The 19,023-nt window shown below is 41.9% G+C and overlaps 1 protein-coding gene across 1 annotated transcript in view; it reads left to right on the forward strand.

The window, feature by feature from the left end:
- Nucleotides 1–2,844: 2,844 nt before the first annotated feature.
- The window catches only part of unc-13-4A (BAI1 associated protein 3), a 94,873-nt gene continuing 78,694 nt past the window's right edge, over nt 2,845–19,023 (forward strand). Inside the window, exon 1 of the mRNA XM_089731504.1 lies at nt 2,845–3,109. The gene's annotated coding sequence lies outside the window, so the exon portion shown is untranslated. The remainder of the gene's footprint in view (nt 3,110–19,023) is intronic.

Genomic DNA, 19,023 nt, shown 5'->3' on the forward strand with positions numbered 1-19,023 from the left:
GGTTCTTGTGAACTGGGTGAATCGTGACAGAGGACGCCTCACTTTCCGGCTCACGCAGGTGCTCACTGGGCATGGTTGCTTCGGTGAGTTCCTGCACCGGATCGGAGCCAAGCCGACGGCAGAGTGCCACCATTGTGGTTGCGACTTGGACACGACGGAGCACACGCTCGTCGCCTGCCCCGCATGGGAGGGGTGGCGCCGTGTCCTCGTCGCAAAAATAGGAAACGACTTGTCGTTGCCGAGTATTGTGGCATCGATGCTCGGTGACGACGAGTCGTGGAAGGCGATGCTAGACTTCTGCGAGTGCACCATCTCGCAGAAGGAGGCGGCGGGGCGCGTGAGAGATGCACAGGCCCGCCGCCGTCGAGCGGGGGCCAGGGAGGCGGATATCGCCCAAGCCCTGGCCCTCTAAGTGTTTCGGGTCCCCTCACATGTCGGCCTGGGGACCAGCGAAGGGGGCCTCAGAAGACGACGTGCAAGCTGCTCTGCACGCGTTTTATGCATGAGCATCCGGGTGATGGAAGGCCGGCTATCCTCAACCCACGCTGGTTCTGACCCAGCGGGGTATTCCGTAGGATAGACCATTCTAACCGGCGCCATCTAGGCGGGCTTCGGATAGCCTGCCGACCGAGAGAGCTGGTGGTCGTGGCGCCGACGACCGCCAGTCCGGCGTCCCGAGGGGGAGGGTGATGGGAGAGATGTGCTCCGCACTAAACGCTTTACTTTCCCCCCTTTGCCTTTTCATGAGTTTTGTCTCATGCGAGGTTTGGACGTTGGTTGTTGAGAGACAGGAGGTTTTAGTCGGTTCGACTCCGACATGCCCCGCCCTCCATCCCCAGTGAAGGGCGGAAGTCCGGCGATTTCCTCCTGAAAAAAAAAAAAAAAAAAGGGCTTAGGTCGGGGCTGTACGGCGGATGGTCTAATAATTCTATGTTTTCTTGCTCTAAAAACTCTTTTGTTCTGTGCGCGGTGTGAGAACTCGCATTGTCGTGATGGAGGATGATGCGGCGGTTGCAGTTCTCTTTACGGAGTTCAGAAACGACCTGTGGCAAACAAATGCTAGCATACCATTCTGCATTAACCGTTCTTTGTCCCTTAAGAGGAATAGTCGTAACATGGCCGGTTTTGGAGACAAACGTGGCCACCATTTTTTTTGCAACACTCCGTGAACGAACAATTTTTGTTGGCTTTAACTCATTTTCGAACACCCAAACTCGTGACTGGTTTTTTGTTTCGGGTTCGTACGCGTATATCCAGGATTCGTCACCTGATACAATGTTGTATACAGCATTTGAGGATCCTGCGTGGAATCTTTCGAGAGTTCTGACGCACCAAGTAACGCGAGCCGCTTTTTGCTCTTCACAGAGCGAATGCGGTATCCATCGGGAAAACAACTTTTTTACACCTAATTGTTCATGCAAGATTATTTGTATTTGACTCATGCCAATGTCTAAAGTTACCTGAATTTCGCGGTATGTCACATGTCGATCTTCCTCAATCAGCTTACGCACAGCATCAACGTTTTCTTGGGTGACTGCAGTTTTTGGACGACCTTGACGGGGATCATCACTGAGCTTGACACTTTCACGTTGAAACTCAGCAAACCAGCGATAAATTGTGGTTTTGGATGGGGCTTCATCACCAAATGCAGAAATCATCCAGTCAACACACTGTTTTTGTGTTAAACCACTTCGAAAGTCATAATAAATCATCGCTCTTGATCGCTTTTCTCGAGTCAATTCCATTTTCTCAACGACTAAACAAATTTGACAAAACCTCGTGACAAGACCGAGAATATTTTTTTAAATAAATAAATGGTATTCGATTTTTAAAACCAAGGAGTTTTCAATTAAAAAGATTTTAATATGACAGGAACAGTGGAAATATTCCATTCCCGAAACTTTTAGTGCAGCCTAGTATGGCGATACGATTGTGTGTGTGCTTAGGAACATTCAAAATATACATACAAAACTAAAAAGTTACTGTGAATAGGTATTATGAAAAATACCAACATTTTGTACCGAGACTATTTCAGCCAAAGCCTTACAACAATTTAATATCGAGGCTTTTTGTTTTATTGCACTCGCGAACTAGCAAATGCGCCAAACAAAAGACAAATACGAGAATAGTCAACCTCCAGAATCGGTGCTACAATGACAGAATCCAAAAGAATAAAAAATAATAACGTTACGTTACGTCACGACTTCAAATTTCAAGAATATTTATGAAATGTATTCCATATTCAACCTCTGGAACCGAATTACGCATAGTTTTAGGATAGTTAATTTCCAGGTCTTACGATAACAGATTAAACTTACGTTAAATTAAGAGATACGGGTATGCGGGAGTGCGGCCTCGTCAGACTACTAAGATTTCTCATCGTGCGATTACCCTAAAAACACTTTTACCGTAAGACTTCCACCCTAATTTCTATCTTGATTACTGATTATAGTGCTGCACTACCTAATTAGCTGAGCTGTTGGTATCATCACCCTGCCGGACCTGCTGTTTTGAATTGACTTGTAATATTTGCTATAAGTTAATTGAAAAAAAAAACGATTTTAATAATATAAAATAAAATTTTATTAGTGATTAATGCTATTCACGAAAGATCCAATTTTAACTCGATTCTTTTAGTTAAATATCTCTTAAAGGTTTTACACGTAGGCAGAACGTGATTTTGGGGCTAGTACTAATTGATTCCGATCGATAATCGTGTACATTACACATAAACAGAAGTTAGTGATTAAAATTGGTTTGAGATCACCTGTCGCGTACTCGATCAACAGGAAGGGGGTCCGGGCGAGGCACGGAGGAGCAGGACGCAGGCTGTGAGGACGCCAGTCGCCGCCCAGCCGCCCTACGCGATTCTCGCCGCCATACAACGCAACCGGAGGCTCTGCGCCCTCGGCACGACTCTATAACTTGACACTAGTTTCCATATATCGCGAGACGTAGGTCATTTTCTGGTTAAAAACACAAATCTAGTGGCACCTGTTTACGTTCGAACTGTTTAGCTATAAACCAAATTCATTCGAAGTTAATCGTGTGCTAACAGATCGCGAAGGTTTCTTCTCTGCCCTTTCAACGTATTCCGCTGGAAGCTACGGTAAGCTTAAAGTAGAATTAAGTAGTTTAATAAAAGTATTGCACGTGTTGATAGCTTCTGCTCGATGATCAAAACGAGTTAATCTTTCAGATTTTCGTAAAAAAATTATATTCGAGTTTTTTGATATATAAATAACCACAGATAGAATGTTAATGGACATTAACCCATAGACACAGCCAACTGAGTTTCTTGTTGGATCTTCTCAGTGGGTCGCGTTTCCGATCCGGTGGTAGATTCTGCGAAGCACTGCTCTTGCTAGAGCCAGTGTTAGCAACACTCCGGCTTGAGCCCCGTGAGCTCACCTACAGGTCAAGGAGAAGCTGAAATAGCCTCTCAAGGCTATGAGCATAGTTATGAAAAAAAAGGTAGTGGACAGTGAAATATACAAAATAATGCTTACTATGCTTATACATAATCCAACTTAAGCATAAAAATATAGAAGTTTGTACACTAAATATAAGGAGCAGCGACGGTAGTTACTTAGTAAAATTATGTAAAAATAATAATGTATATTAACATATAATCTAAGTTGCAGCATTAACAAAGATAATTTATGCACATCTTAAGTAGTTTACACGCAACGTAGCCTACGTAACGAAGGAAAATATTGGGATAAAGATAAAAAATATCGATAACGATGCCCTAAACGCCGATTTTTAATCGTGAGAGGAAATATCAGAACATACAATAAAAATATTTACATTGTTGTTTAGTTCTCTTTTCTTTTTCGCATAGTCCCTACATGTATATTTTTGTAAAACATGATAGTTTTGTAATACCGAAAACGGCGTTTGGTTTACTAATTATCATTTGTGGTACAACGGCCGCTTGGTGTAGTGGTAAGTGACATGGTCACTACACAAGGGGGTCGCGGGTTCGAATCCCGCCAAGGGAAGATATTTGTATGATAAATATAAATGTCTTTTCCAGGGTTATGGATGTATATTAAATATATGTATGTGTATAATAAAAATCTTACATTTATATCCGTTATCTGGTACCTGTAACACAAGTTCTTTACCAACTTATCACGGGACCAGTTAACGTGGCGTGATTGTTAGTAAATATTTATATTTATATATTTATACAGTTTGAATTCACAAGGTATGTTCGATGTGAAGGCTATTTTATAGCTAGTGGTATCGGCTATTTCAGTAAAATAGCAATAAGGTAACATGTTATCTCTAATACCGGTGAGTTTGCACCTTTTGAACACTATAGACACAGCCCACTGAGTTTCTCGCCGGATCTTCTCAGTGGGCTGCGGTTCAGCTCTTGGTAGGGCTAGTGTTAGCAGATTCTCCCAGTTTGAGCCTGTGGGGTGACCTAACAGTCCGGGGCGTAGCTGAAATAGTTCCTTAGGCTACCAGCGAATAGGTAGAGGAAAAACCTTTCGAAGATGGGCCCTCGACATAGGTCTAGCCACGGTAAAGTGCAAAAACACAAACACAGAGAGAGATAGAGATTTATCACTTCTTCAAACATTATTTAGTTACTTCGGTAAGCACGGCAAATAAAATGACTGGATCAAGCTGGGTTGCGGACTATCTTGCTACCGGATTGGATGGGCGTATGTATTAAGCCCTTAGTATACGAGGCATTACTGTCCTGTACATTTTGATACTCTACAAATGATCTTCAGGTACTGCCGCTCTGTTTTTTTTTTCAATGGAACAGCGTAAGAACTATCAAAATAGGGGGGCCTGGGACCGAACACGATACTGAACTGGACTTAAAACCGCTTCAGCAGTAGACTATTATAGCAGAAAGACTGACGCTTGGGAAACTATTCATTGTTTTGCGGTAAAAAGAGACCGCCGCTTGGGAAACCATTCATTTTAGGGCAAAAATTGGCTGCTCATTTTTCTAGTAATTAAGAGATTGCCGCGTCATGGTTTTCGGTTTCGTTTCTGGTCCCAGTTCCCAGTTGTTTCATTTTTATTTGATTTTCGGAGTCTTGTCTACTTAATCTCGTATGCTATGTGTTTTTGGTACCCTATAATAATACAATACTTTTTACACCGCTCTTACTTGACAGTTTGGAAGCGCTTGTACTTGTCTGTGTAGTTGTCGCACTATACCCATGAGTTTTAGTTAAAATGTGAACAATTAACACCGAAAAAATCTAGTTTCCTTACGCTTCCAAATTTACATTTTTTTATTGCTTACATGGGTGGACGAGCTCACAGCCCGCCTGTTGTTAAATGGTTACTGGAGCCCATAGACATCTACAAGGTAAATGCGCCAACGACAGATGTAAGCTCTAAGGTCTCAAGTATAGTTACACCTATAGTTAGATATAAGAATAGTTTATTTTATATATTTGTCTACTTATATAGTTCTAGATGAAGGTTGAGAAGTTTATATTCTCTTCTTCTTTGATCTATATTAAACACTTGAATCTGAATTACGGGCGTCAACTCTACGTTGAGGTGGATAATTACAGAATACGATATCTTGTAGATCAAATTTTCCCAAACTTAAATATACAGCATTGTCTACATAATATAAGGTTTTGGCATTTTCTAATAAAAAAAATGTATTTATTAGCTGAATTTTATAAAACTAGGTTACACTCAATAGATTCAAAATAGCCTAGTATTCCATCATGAACATGCTACACGTCATATGCACATAAATAAACGTTTTAGATTTAACTGTGTAGTTATTATGTATGGTATAACTAACGGAAACAGATATACGAGAGAAGAACGAGAACCTGAGAAAGAGAGAGAAAATTCTAGAGAAGAGAGAGAAATTTCTGAATACCTTCTCGTAGACTTTTCGTTCGACTGAAAACACATGAGACGTGTCTGGATAGCTGGTTAACGCAGTTGAACTTGTGCCTAATAACTTTGTTGAAAACTCATAGCGATTAAATTGAAAAATACCATGCGCTTTTAAAACAGTCAAAGGTCTGCAAAACGTTTGCAATTCTTAAATGGATTTTTAAACAAATACGCTGAATGCAAATATGTAAATTGTATGAGTGCTTTCTCAGATTGTTTGAACGTAGATAAGTTTCAGTTAAATTATAAAGTAAATGTTCTTTTCTTTTATTAAATGTTGAATTACTTCAGGTTTCACACAATAGTCACTTTCATGTCGCAAATACGGTATGGAAAAACTGTAACTGTACTTTTGTAATTTTGTTTCAAATTTTCACTGTCACACGGTATATCTGCATATACATTATAAATATGGTATTGGGTTGTTTTTGATTTAAATTAGCAGATACCTTTACCTGATACTGAGTGGATATCGCAAGGCCAGTGCCACCACCCGTTTTGAGACATTAGGTTATAATCTTCGCCACAAAGGCAGGTATTATTGTACACGAAGTTTCCTTTTCGCCGTGTAGATAAGACCTTCATAAGGAGTGTAAGAATAGTGGACGAGTATGAACTACGTGTTTACTTGGTTTCTGCAGATCTTGGATTTTAACATAGATACAGTACCATCACTCGACACGAAAACACCGGGCGTGTTACCCGCAAGGAATCGGACGCTTCAATCTGCTTTGCTCGAATCGTTTGCTAATCTGTATCGAATTGTAACTAATAAAAAAATGACATATTGGAATAAAACTATATTTAAGCCAAAATCCGTAGCGATTTTGGTATTGCCAATAAAAAAATTTCCCCCTTTTGTGTGGTACGTACTAGAAATCTGGCACAAGGTATATTACACACTCTCGGCATGCCGAAATGTCGAAGTAAAAACTTTGTAAGCTGCTTAACTGCAACTCGGTATTCAGGCGACTCTTGCCTACGAGGTCGGTCAGTTTAATTTGTTTTTATTCAGGGCTCACCAGCAACTCTGAACTGAAGGCTTTTATGAGACTCCGATCTAGGACATTTTTAGTTTTATAAGCATAATAATATGAACCTTTTTTGTTCTGAAATACTAAATAAATTTCCTTATTATATTTATTAAATATAATAAGGAAATTTATATGCTAACGCAGATTTTCTATTTGTAACTAGCTTTACCTAAATAATTATTATTTTTATTTATAAATAATAATGATGTGTATATTAATTAATATAGTCGAATTTCGACTACCGGGCGACCACTAGTCTATATTAATACGTGAAGCAAAAACTTTGTACCCCTTTTTATGAAAATTGCGCGAACGGAGGAGTAGGAAATTTCCTACACTTATAGGGAATATAGAGAAGAAGTGCAGGATGTTAATATTTTTTAAATTATGCATAAAAATATATTTAATAAACTGACTTAATTAGCTTCAATTGGAATTGGTGACTCTTACGACGATATCACTAAATAATCTCAAAATTATCCTTCACAAATTACTAATCTTATTGCATTGCACGTAATATTTGTATGTGTGTCTGTAAGTAATGTAATAATCTCCCAATCAAATCGAATGTGATTTTGCGACAGTATTAAACGAAGTGAGAAAAACTATTGTGTATTGTATATACTAAATAATAATCATAAATTTAAAATTATTTATAGAATGATTTTTGTATTGTTATCTCTATAATAATAGTAAAAACAATTATACTTGATTTCTTTTGAGAGATTCTTTTGGAATGAAAAGGTCGAAGCAGATTCTTGGCTAATAAATGTTTCAACATTTGTAAGAGAAAAACAAGCTTGTTGTTCGCAAGTGGAATCAGTGACCACAAATTTTCATTTGCATGTGAAAAAAGGAAGGTCTCTCGAAATATAGGCCATTATATGGAGTTGGAACCTCTGTTAAAGTATCCACATGATCGAAACATTTTTTTTAAGGCGACTATAGACTATTGCGTCAATAGTCATTTACACTTATTACACACAATCTCAAATTCTATGTTAGTAAATAAAACAATTTAACAGGAGGATTATTTACAGATAATTAAATTTGGAGAAAGACACACAGCTATTTCGTACCAATATTTTATTGAAGATTTACCAACGACCGGTATCAATCTTAAGATATTCCAGGGTATATTTGTGATTGAGCTGCTCTACTGGTATTGTGAACTCCATAATTATGTTAAATAATTCATAAATTGAGGTTTGATGAAGGAAGGAAGGAACTTCAATATCGTGTTTCAAGATGGGTGATATTTTATGAGTTCCATTTACTGCTTATCATTAGAAAAGTGGCAAATTTGTTAAAAATTAAACACCCAAATAAAAATGTAATGTGTGGTAAAATTTGGTATAAGTATGCCTCGTAAATGTTTCCAGAGCTCATTTGAACTTTACTATATTTTTAACCATAGTTTCAGTCAATTACTAAACTATTACTTAGTTCTATTGTGATCTTCTATAGAATAATGGAAATTTTGAAACGAAGTTTTCTTTTATTGCTTTTGTAGGCAGACAGGCCCACCTGATGGTAAGTGGTCGCCGTCGCTCATGAACGTCAGCAATGCCAGGAGTAGAGCCAAGCCGCTGCCTACCATTAAGTACTCTCCGCAAGCCTCGTTTGAAGAAGGACATGTCATAACGCTCGGAAAACACTGTGGAGGGGAGTTCATTCCAAAGCCGGATGGTACGTGGCAAAGCAAGCAAGTTGCAAATATCTAAATTAAAACCCTGAACAGCGGCCTCCAGAGAATAATCAAGGACAATCTTGAAGACTACAGTGGAGATTTGGGAATATTTACACAACCTAATTATGCTGTATCGATCCCAAAGACACTGGATGGCCAGTATAATGTAGGTTATCACGATAAATTTACCGTGACTGTTGTTTGGAGAGTAATTGTTCATTTTTATAATTGTTTTTGCAAATTAATGCGCGTCTGTTTTTAGTTGTCTTTCCTGGGAGGTATGATATGTTTTTGTTCAAACAAGGTCTGCCGGGAGTTCTGGGAAGTTGGCGATTTTCCTAATATTGCTGATGTCCACGGACAACGGTGATCACTCACCATCAGTTAAGCCACAGTTTCGTTTGTCTTCAAGGCAATAAAAAGTATACAGCACGTACGTCGGAAAACTCATATTAAGAGAATGTTTTTGAAAAGGAGTTACCAAACGTAAATCACCTAACCTCAAATGGCGATTTACATGAAATATTATTTGAAAGTCTCCGTCCGACAGGCAATGCCTTCCTTAATTAAAGGAGCGCCAGGAAACCCAACTGTCTCAAAAGATTATTTTGTAATTGGTGTCACACGCAGCTCCGCGGCGACCTTAATAATTAATTAAGATTCGAAATATTTATGTAGATTTAATTAAATCTGATGGATAAAAATGAGTAAAATTATATAAATCGTATGGTGAGTACTGTCAATTTAATACAAGATACCCTACTAAACTAATGTTACCAAATATAAATACTTGCTACTGCCATACAAACTGTTATCCTATGACTATCAGAATATTTAATAAGATACCAGACATAAGAGATCTTCCACTAACTCAATTTAAAAGAAAATTATATTTATGGCTAATAGATAAGGCTTATTATAGTGTGCAAGAATTTTTAAATAATAAAATATTAGAATAAGAAATGATAGAATGTAAAAATAGATAGATTTAGTAAATTTTGTGTTAGAATTAATATAAAAATAAGTTAAATTTTCGCATGCTTAAACAGGCGAAATATATGAAACTATGTCCTTAATATATATATATATCCATAATATCTTGTAAACTATATTTCTGGCGAATAAAGATTTTCATTCTTTCTTTCTTTCTAATAACCACTTCCAAAATATGTTTTTAGAATTAGAACAAAGCTAAAAGAACATAACAGCTAAATGTATGACGAAAAATATTATCTGTCACTCGTGCGTCAACTGTTTGTGTAATCGAAAATAATTCTGAAGTCCCTAAAATAAGTTAATGTAAGCTTCACCGAAATCGAAAAAAAAATTACGTACACATAATATTACAAACAAACAAACTCACGTATTATTTTTTTATATTCTCTGTACGAGTAGACGAGTTCTTGTAGTTAGTTTCATTTTTTCACGCAGCAACGGATTATCATGTTTTTTCACAAAAAGTTCATTTTTTATTTAGGGCAGAAAAATGACTCGTGCTTTACTATTTAGAAGTAGAAATTGGTTGCTTGTCAAACGACGGGACACGTCTATTGTTAAAAACAGATTTATAATAGTCTTTGTATTCTGTAGTCCAGCTATTGTTTATTCTAAACATGTACACAAGCAGCAAAATCTACAGGTCTTTTCTAGGGGAGATGGAAAGAAGGTCAAGGTTATGTAATAGTTAGCACCCCCTTTTTTTTAACGCTGGGGAATCCATTTACTGATACCCGATCAAGGGGGGTAACGGACCGGGTTATGTGGGACTCCGGCGCTTCCCGAGAGGAAGAGGGAGACGAGGAGGGCCAAGGTCCTCCACCTCCCCGAATTTCTCGCAGGAGATTACGCCTTTAAAAAGACGCGTGAAGCGCTCACCCTGCAAACCTAACTACCGACTAAACCCCATCGAGATCCACCACACCGGCTACACCAGACCTACGGTACCGCAGTGCGCGCCGAAAGGCCGCCTTCGCCGGTACCCGTCCTTTTTATAAGGCGGGATTTCATCTCCGGGAATATCCCGAAGGACGTCGTCTAACGTGGTAATAACGTGGGTGGCGCACAGGAGCCAACCTGCACCGCCCCACGACCGGACAGATAGTCGAGTACCGGGCCCGGAAAAAATATTGAAACCCCTTTAATCTCTTTTAAAATCCTTTAATAAAAGAGTTTTAAATAATAAAGGTTTTTCTTTACTTCTTCTTACTATAAAGGTTTTTCTTTTCTTTACTTTACTTTTCTTTACTACATATGTATTTAAAATGTATTTCAGGATGTATGTCAATCTCTGTTTCCCATAGTACAAGCAATCATGGTTTGTATTCAGATGAACGTATGTGACTAATTCTTGGTTATTATCATGTTTGGTTCGGTTGTAAACAATTCGCTCATTCCTAATCATTTACCAAATAGGCACCAACGTACTATAGGTGCCGCGCGAGTAGTTTGAAGATATCGATGTTTGCCATACAATAAGCAATAGTCACAGCCGAGCGTGACAGGGTATCATCAGTATAATACCTAATAATATACAAAGTGACATACATATTTATTATGTAGGTATCGTTATATACCCCATACTTAGGTTCGTAGCTACTACAGTCGAATAAAAGAAAGAAATAAATTTGCGTTCCATAGGAATTGTTACACGGAATATGATAATGTGTGCTATGTGCTCATGAATGAAAATATACACCGTGGGAGGTAGTGTACGTTTTTATAGGTACACTAGCTTTAGTCTGCGGTTTCGTCCGCATGGAATAGTTACTTTGGGATAACGTTAAATTTTACCCGCGACTTCATTTACGTAGAAGATGAAAATATTTTTAAATAATAAATTTAAGGTACCAAAATCACGTTTTTTAATCAACTGCAAAAGAGGAGGTTCTCGATTCGAACACCATTTTTTTATCTATGTATGTTCACCGATTTCTCCGTCTGCTTGAACCGATTCTGACAAATTTTGTTTCTTTTCTTTTTCCAAAGAGTAGACTTCCCGAATGATCCTGTAATCATCAAGGTAAGGTTCTGATGATGGAAAAATCCAGAAAAATCTAAAATTTTCAAAGCCTTTTCTTATTCTGTAACGCTGCGCACCGGCCGGTCGGCGCCTTATACATCATTATTACGCGCTTGATCATTATTTTTTTGCGATGTTATATTAAAACTGCGATATCTTCTAAGATACTCATTAAAATCAAATGATGGAAAGGGCAAACTTCTTTTAAATTAAATACTTGTAATGAATAACGTGTTTAGTTGAATAAGGATTAATATCATCCTTATAATAACACGTTCATAAATATTGCTTTATTTTAGAACAAATCTGGTTAGCATGAAAAGGTTATAGTGAGCCAGTCTTAAAATATAGACATATTCTGTCGCGGACTTTTTTTAGAACGTTGAAAGGGGAACAATTCTTGTCATACATTATTTTAGCGAAACTTTAACTGTTTCCGCAGCGCACGAAGCGAATCTCTCAAAAGGAAAAAAACCTGATTTTGTAACATTCTTTATTAATGCTTCTTTCGTATTGGGCTTAGCGTATATTATAATTATAGCCTATAGCTTTCCTCCATAAATTATCTATGTAACACTGAAAGAATTTTTCAAATCGGACCAGTAAGTAGTTCCTGAGATTAGCGTGTTCAACCAAACAAACTCCTAAATTTTATAATATTAATATATATAGATTATACTCGTAGCTATTAGATTTGATTACCAATGTAACTGACTTTACGGTTTATTTAAAGATAGTAGACGGCAAGATTGTAACATTTTCTGAGTTAATGTTAGCTACAACTTAGCCCAGTGTTCTAAGGCAAATTGGGTAGCGTTCAACCTAACTTCCGAAGTGTAAACTCTACTCCTTTAATATCAACTTGCAAAAGTATTCCAAGGCGTCGTGGATGAATTTTGACGGATTTTTCGAACTTTCTGAAATTTCTTGCCATTAGTTCTTAATGAGTATTAATTAGTTCGTGTGGTGCAAATCATTAAAATAAAGTTAGTTGTCCGAAAATATTGGTAAAATTTCAAATTAGAGTATTTTGAGTTTTTGGTATAAATTATTTTTAATAGGAAAATATTGGTAAAATTTCAAATTAGGTTATTTTGTTTTTTTTGGTATAAATTATTTTTAATATGCCTTTATCATTTTGTATCGTGTTCCTGTAAATCTGCAATATATAATTTGATGGAATAACTTTTCGCGAGTCGTAAAAATAGTTAATACTAATTTCACGAAAATTAAATTAAATATAAGTCCAGAAATATTTTAATAGAAAAATGGACGGTAGTTAGATCGATATGCAAATGTCGACAAATAACACCTCAGTCATCCGTGCCCGTGAATACTGTGAAGCAGTCGAAGCGTCGGAAATAATATAATGACAATAAAAATTTTGAAATTAAAACGCAAAAGTAGTTTTAATTATAGCGGAAGTGATGCTTGAAAATGTTCTCAAAATAAAGCCTTTTTAGGGTGAAATTTGAAAATTTTAATGCCCTTGTAGGCAGACTAGCATACGACCCACCTGATGGTGAGTGGTTAAGTTAAGTACCCTCTATAAACCTCGTCTGAAGAAGTACAAAATTAAACTTATAAATACAACACCACATTTTAAAAGTACTATTGTAAAACGAGATAATGATTCGTTAGGCTGTTTGTCGTCGTATTGAAAACTAAGAATTTATTATTATATTAATGATAATTTAAATGCAGTTTCCGGTAGGCAGCCCTGGCATTGCTCTGCCCCTGGCATTGCTGAAGTCCATGGGCGACGGTAACCACTCACCATCAGGTGGGCCGTATGCTCGTCTACCTACAAGGGCAATAAAAAAAAAAGTTACGACAAAAACACTATGTTGTTCTAATGAAAATCTGCGTAAGCTACTAACTGGGACATCAAGTGCTCATCGCTTATCTAAACAACACCGCACCTTATGAAATTAGCGATGTTTGTTGTACGAAATAAACGGATACTCGTTTAAGACGATGTTGACTTTGTTAGCGCGACTAAAACGTAAGAGATACGTTAAGAATATTTTAAGAAGCATTGCATAGGTACTTCACAAGGAAAATTAGGTATCTATACTAATATTATAAAGCTGAAGAGTTTGTTTGTTTGAACGCGCTAATCTCAGGAACTGCTGGTCCGATTTGAAAAATTCTTACAGTGTTAGATAGCCCATTTATTGAGGAAGCCCATATATAACATCACGCTAAGCTGATAGCCTTGAGGGGCCATTTCAGCTTTGCCCTAACATGTAGGGGCTCAAACCGGAGTGTTGCTAATAACACTGGCCCTAGCAAGAGCAGTGCTTTGTAGAATCGTACCACCGGATCGGAAACGCGTCCCACTGAGAAGGTCCGGCGAAAAACTCAGTGCGTTGTGTCTATGGGTTAGTTCGCATTCCGATAGAGGCACCCGTCACGTGCGGACGTGCTCATCGTCCACTCGATCGCCCGGTCTTTGTTCGCCCGGCTTTTGTTAGCCCGGCCATTGTTCGCGCGGCCTGTGTTTGTGATACATCTGCCGACCAAGTGTGTTTCCTGGAAGCTTTTATTTGTTTTGTTTTAGTTATTTTTGTGTTCGTGGAACATTTGCCGACAAAGTGTTTTCCTGCAAGTATTTATTTGTTTTGCTTCTTTTTGTAATTTCTGTTTTGTTGTGCTTTTTCTTTGTCCTGTAGTAATCGCGCCGCATTGCCACCTGTGTTCAATAGAACCGCTCAGGTCCGAGAAGTTGGGGCCTCGCCGCAAGGCGAGTGTTTTCAAGACCCGGGGCCGCCCCACCTGGGTACTCAGCGATCATGGACGCTGTATTCGTGGAATTCCTCCGACTTCGTCACCCACAGCTCGCCTCAGAGTTTCTGGCTTTCAAGGCCAATCACACTGCGAGCTCTCTCGAAGACTCCGCCGTGCTCGCTGCTCCTGCGTCGCCTGTACCTGCGTGCAAAGCGTCTACATCGAGCACCGCAGCCTCCGTCGTGCCTGCCGTTCCCGCGTCGCCTATACTGGCGAGTAAAACTACTGCGTCGTCCGCCGTGGCCACCGTTCCAGCAGCGCGATCATCCGCGGCCTCCGTCGCGCCCTCCAAAACTCCTGCTTGTAGGTCACCTGCGCCCGCCTCCTCGTTCTCCGACTCTGACTCGGAGATGGAGGTCGACCTCGCCCCCGCCTCATCGACGGATGGATTCACCCTGGTACAAAAGGGTAAGAAGCGTGCCGCGGAGTCTCGAGCTCTCGCGGCCGCTAAAATTAGCAAAGCCGCGAACGCGTCGCGCCCCCGCCCTCAGACTCCCGTTGCGCCTCCAGCCCGTGCCACTCCGTCGCCGCGACCGGTGGCGCAATCTAAAACTCAGACCCCTCCCCCGGTTATCCTTCAAGAGAAGGCAGCTTGGGACCGAGTTTCCCTGGCCCTTAAGGCCAAAAATATTAATTTTGCCAGCGCCCGTAATCTCGCCAACGGGATTCAAATAAAAGTAACGACACCCGACGACCATAGGGCCCTCTCAAGTTACCTCCGAAAGGAGCGTATAAGTTTCCACACTTATACGCTCCAGGAGGAGCGCGAACTCCGCGTTGTCATACGTGGAATCCCGAAGGAGCTAGATGCCGATCTCGTCAAGGCAGATCTGATAGAACAAGGCCTACCAGTAAATTCCGTGCACCGCATGCATACCGGCCGCGGTAGGGAGCCATACAATATGGTTTTAGTCGCCCTCCAGCCTACCCCCGAGGGTAAGCAAATTTTTAACATTCGAACCGTCTGTAGGCTCTCCGGTATTGCCGTCGAAGTCCCCCATAAAAAAGGCACTCCTAGTCAGTGCCATAACTGCCAACTGTACGGGCACTCTTCCCGTAACTGTCACGCGCGCCCCCGATGTGTTAAGTGTTTGGGCGATCACGCCACGGCCCTCTGCGCTCGCGACCAAAAAACCGCGACGGAACCGCCTAGCTGTGTCCTGTGCCGAACACAAGGTCACCCCGCGAACTACCGTGGATGCCCCCGAGCTCCAAAAATAAATCGCCGCGTCGCCCGTCAAAACCGCCTCCGAGCTTCCGGCCCAGACATCAAAGCCACGGTACCCTCTGTGCCGAAGGCTAAGCCTGCTTTCGTGCCGGCGTCGGTGCCCAGCGTCTCGGCTTGGGCTAAACCGTTGCCGTACACGAACACGGCTACAACTCTCTCCCCCGCGACTCGTCCCACCCCCGCGATACGTCCCTCCCCGCGACCTGCCCTCCGACCGCGTCCGAAAATCTCGCTCTAGCGATCGACTTTTTTCAGTCGATCAACTTTGAGCGTGTTAACGCTTTGGGTGACGCCATTCGCGCCGCCTCCACTGCACAACATTTTATCGCCGTTGTGCAAGAATACGCTGACGTATACGCGTCGTTAAATACGTACGTCCTCCCCTCACTCCGCCGGTAATCAATGGCGTACATTAGTAGAATAAAACCCTTATCCGTAACAATAGGATTTTTTAACGCTTACGGTCTCGCAAATCAACGTGATCAGGTTTGTGATTTTTTGCGTGACCATCAAATTGACATTTTCTTAGTGCAGGAGACCCTACTTAAGCCCGCGCGCCGTGACCCTAAAATCGCGAACTATAACATGGTCAGGAACGACAGGCTCTCTGCCCGTGGTGGTGGTACCGTTATTTACTATAGAAGAGCCCTGCATTGCGTCCCGCTCGATCCTCCCGCGCTCGCTAATATCGAAGCATCAGTGTGCCGAATCTCACTGACGGGACACGCGCCGATCGTTATCGCGTCCGTTTATCTTCCACCGGATAAGATCGTTCTAAGCAGTGATATTGAGGCGCTGCTCGGTATGGGGAGCTCTGTCATTCTGGCGGGCGACCTAAATTGTAAACACATCAGGTGGAACTCACACACCACAACCCCGAATGGCAGGCGGCTTGACGCGTTAGTCGATGATCTCGCCTTCGATATCGTCGCTCCGTTAACCCCGACTCACTACCCGCTAAATATCGCGCATCGCCCGGATATACTCGACATAGCGTTATTAAAAAACGTAACTCTGCGCTTACACTCGATCGAAGTAGTTTCAGAGTTAGATTCAGACCACCGTCCCGTCGTCATGAAGCTCGGTCGCGCTCCCGATTCCGTTCCCGTCACGAGGACTGTGGTGGATTGGCACACGCTGGGCATCAGCCTGGCTGAATCTGATCCACCATCGCTCCCGTTTAACCCGGACTCTACCCCGTCTCCTCAGGATACCGCTGAAGCCATAGACATCTTAACATCACACATCACCTCGACATTAGATAGGTCATCGAAACAAGTTGTAGCGGAGGACTTCCTTCACCGCTTCAAATTGTCCGACGATATTAGGGAACTCCTTAGAGCTAAGAACGCCTCGATACGCGCCTACGACAGGTATCCTACCGCGGAAAATCGTATTCGAATGCGTGCCCTACAACGCGACGTAAAGTCTCGCATCGCCGAAGTCCGAGATGCCAGATGGTCTGATTTCTTAGAAGGACTCGCGCCCTCCCAAAGGTCTTACTACCGCTTAGCTCGTACTCTCAAATCGGATACGGTAGTAACTATGCCCCCCTCGTAGGCCCCTCAGGCCGACTCGCGGCCTTTGATGATGACGAAAAAGCAGAGCTGCTGGCCGATACATTGCAAACCCAGTGCACGCCCAGCACTCAATCCGTGGACCCTGTTCATGTAGAATTAGTAGACAGTGAGGTAGAACGCAGAGCCTCCTTGCCACCCTCGGATGCGTTACCACCCGTCACCCCGATGGAAGTTAAAGACTTGATCAAAGACCTACGTCCTCGCAAGGCTCCCGGTTCCGACGGTATATCTAACCGCGTTATTAAACTTCTACCCGTCCAACTCATCGTGATGTTGGCATCTATTTTCAATGCCGCTATGGCGAACTGTATCTTTCCCGCGGTGTGGAAAGAAGCGGACGTTATCGGCATACATAAACCCGGTAAACCAAAAAATCATCCGACGAGCTACCGCCCGATTAGCCTCCTCATGTCTCTAGGCAAACTGTATGAGCGTCTGCTCTACAAGCGCCTCAGAGATTTCGTCTCATCCAAGGGCATTCTCATCGATGAACAATTCGGATTCCGTACAAATCACTCATGCGTTCAACAGGTGCACCGCCTCACGGAGCACATTCTTGTGGGGCTTAATCGACCAAAACCGTTATACACGGGAGCTCTCTTCTTCGACGTCGCAAAAGCGTTCGACAAAGTCTGGCACAATGGTTTGATTTTCAAACTATTCAACATGGGCGTGCCGGATAGTCTCGTGCTCATCATACGGGACTTCTTGTCGAACCGCTCTTTTCGATATCGAGTCGAGGGAACCCGCTCCTCCCCTCGACCTCTCACAGCTGGAGTCCCGCAAGGCTCTGTCCTCTCACCCCTCCTATTTAGCTTATTCGTCAACGATATTCCCCGGTCGCCGCCGACCCATTTAGCTTTATTCGCCGACGACACGACTGTTTACTATTCTAGTAGAAATAAGTCCCTAATCGCGAAGAAGCTTCAGAGCGCAGCCCTAGCCCTAGGACAGTGGTTCCGAAAATGGCGCATAGACATCAACCCAGCGAAAAGTACTGCGGTGCTATTTCAGAGGGGAAGCTCCACACGGATTTCCTCCCGGATTAGGAGGAGGAATCTCACACCCCCGATTACTCTCTTTAGACAACCCATACCCTGGGCCAGGAAGGTCAAGTACCTGGGCGTTACCCTGGATGCATCGATGACATTCCGCCCGCATATAAAATCAGTCCGTGACCGTGCCGCGTTTATTCTCGGTAGACTCTACCCCATGATCTGTAAGCGGAGTAAAATGTCCCTTCGGAACAAGGTGACACTTTACAAAACTTGCATAAGGCCCGTCATGACTTACGCGAGTGTGGTGTTCGCTCACGCGGCCCGCACACACATAGACACCCTCCAATCCCTACAATCCCGCTTTTGCAGGTTAGCTGTCGGCGCTCCGTGGTTCGTGAGGAACGTTGACCTACACGACGACCTGGGCCTCGAATCAATTCGGAAATACATGAAGTCAGCGTCGGAACGATACTTCGATAAGGCTATGCGTCATGATAATCGCCTTATCGTTGCCGCCGCTGACTACTCTCCGAATCCTGATCATGCAGGAGCCAGTCACCGTCGACGCCCTAGACACGTCCTTACGGATCCATCAGATCCAATAACCTTTGCATTAGATGCCTTCAGCTCTAATACTAGGGGCAGGCTTAGGGACCCCGGTAACCGTACTCGTCGAACTCGACAAAGAGGTCGACGTGCAACGTAACCCATGCATCAGCCCGCTGAGTTTCTCGCCGGATCTTCTCAGCGGGTCGCGATTCCGATCCGGTAGTAGATTCATTCGCG

This window comes from Bombyx mandarina, chromosome 11 (assembly GCF_030267445.1).
Source record: "Bombyx mandarina strain Sakado chromosome 11, ASM3026744v2".
NCBI lineage: Eukaryota > Metazoa > Arthropoda > Insecta > Lepidoptera > Bombycidae > Bombyx > Bombyx mandarina.